The 1,965-nt window shown below is 41.4% G+C and overlaps 1 pseudogene; it reads right to left on the reverse strand.

Moving 5' to 3' along the window:
* Positions 1-437: 437 nt before the first annotated feature.
* LOC139011366 (zinc finger protein 350 pseudogene) lies at positions 438-1,591 on the reverse strand (annotated as a pseudogene).
* Positions 1,592-1,965: the final 374 nt, after the last annotated feature.

The following is a 1,965-nucleotide window of genomic DNA, read 5'->3' on the forward strand; positions in this document are numbered from 1 at the left end:
TATAATCACTCCAAGTGTGTATACATTTTTTGGAACACCCTTACCTTTCAGCCATAATCTGAGCTAGAAATTCTTGCTCAAATCTTTTACTTGTAGAATGTGTCTGAGTTTTTTCCTATTGGTTTCCTGTGACATAAAAAAGATATAATTGATCACTGAAGGCCAGACCACACTCACTGCATTCATAAGGTTTCCATCCTGTGCAAATCCTCCTGAGGGTGCACAACTGGCCACAGGCTGGTCCACTATGACTGCATTCCTGTTTGCTAAGAGCCCACTAATTAATGCTGTGTGAGAGGCCACGGAAGGCATCTACAGAGTCATCGTATTACCAATAATTTTCTTCTGCAGGACAACACTGGTCTGGGGTGACCAGTGACTCTCTGAGGAAAAATGTACCACCCAGACTGAGTGAATTTCTGATGCTCATTGAGGAGTTACTTCACTTGGAAGGCTTTCTCACATTCATTGCAAATAGTCTCTTTCCTACGTGAATTATCTCATGTTTAATGAGACCTATCTTCTGGGAATAGGATTTTCCACATTCACAGCACACAAAGGGTGTCTTTCCCATGTGAAATCTCCAGTGTATCATGAGAGACATCTCTGGCTAAAGCCTTTTCCACATTCATTATATATATAAGGTTTCGCACCTGTATGAGTTTGTAGATGGACCATGAGATTGTCCTTAGGGATGAAGCTTTTCCCACAGTCAATGCATACACACAGTTTTTCCTGTATCTATTTTGTAATGTATGTTAAGTGGTGATTTCTTGAGAAAAGCTTTGCCACACTCTGCGCATTCATGAGATTTCTCTCCTGTGTGTGACATCTGGTGTTCGTTCAGTGTCACCTTTTTGGAGAAGGCTTTCCCACACAGACTACATCAATGGGGCTTCTCTCCTGTATGAACATTCTGGTGATAATGGAGCAAACACTTCTCCATGAAGACTTTCCCACATTCGTTGCATACATGACATGTCTTTATTTTCTATGATTATTGATGCTTGCTGAGTAAGAACTTAGGCCTGATGAGTTTTCAGCTTTCTGGAAATCTCGTTTCAGTATGTAATTATTCACAGTTAGCATGGAGAAAAATTTCCCATCTCCAGAAAGTTTACTGGTCTTCTTGATTTCATAGCTTCTGCTCTATTTAAGTAAAGATGAATCTGCTTTCATACTTTTTCCATGTGAGTCAAACATATCACAATTTTGCTGTAACAGAAATTGAGTTTTGCTCTGATGGACAGAATTTTTTAATACGTTTTTTTCATGCCATTGTTCTAGGCTATTTATTGTCCATGCTTTCATTTCATACATGCTCTGGTGGGATGATCATTAAGTTTTCAGATTTCTGAATAGGTTTGACAGTGAATTTCACTTTCCATTGTCCATGGTGGTTCTCTGTGATCTAACCTGGAGAGTCTATCTGATTTGCTAGCTTGATAACCCACTGACACCAGGTTGCTGCAGTTCTCCAACATCATATTCCAGTTCAGGTTCTTCTGAGCAGGAGCCAGGAGCTGCCACTACTCCAGGTGATGCCCATAGCCACATTGTCAAATGTCAGGAATTCCTGAGCCTGGAGCATTTTCTTCTATTCTCCAAAAAATCAGCTGGCAACAGGGATGCTCTGTCTTATTGTGTTCTGGGTCTGCTCTAAATTTCTGTTCAAAAATCTGTCTTCAGTCAAGTGTGTCCCTGGAACTGCTGATACCCAATCCTGCAACTTTTGCCACATCACATGATTCTATTGCTTCTGGGAAATCAGAAACTGTGCCTCTGAGGTGATGCACTAGAAAGGTCCCACCATTATCTGTGTGTGGTTCTGTTCAAATGTTGAACCCAAGTCTCAGGAGGAGAGACACCACCAGAGAAATCCACTCTGAAGCACATTCTGGCCTCCTTGAGGCCCTCAGGTCATACCAAAGGCTTTTACAGGACCCTGCACACTTCTTCTTCTGA

The sequence above is a fragment of the Myotis yumanensis genome, unplaced genomic scaffold, assembly GCF_028538775.1.
Source record: "Myotis yumanensis isolate MYYU_CA2020_CCGP unplaced genomic scaffold, mMyoYum1.0.hap1 SCAF_5, whole genome shotgun sequence".
In the NCBI taxonomy this organism is placed as follows: Eukaryota; Metazoa; Chordata; class Mammalia; order Chiroptera; family Vespertilionidae; genus Myotis; species Myotis yumanensis.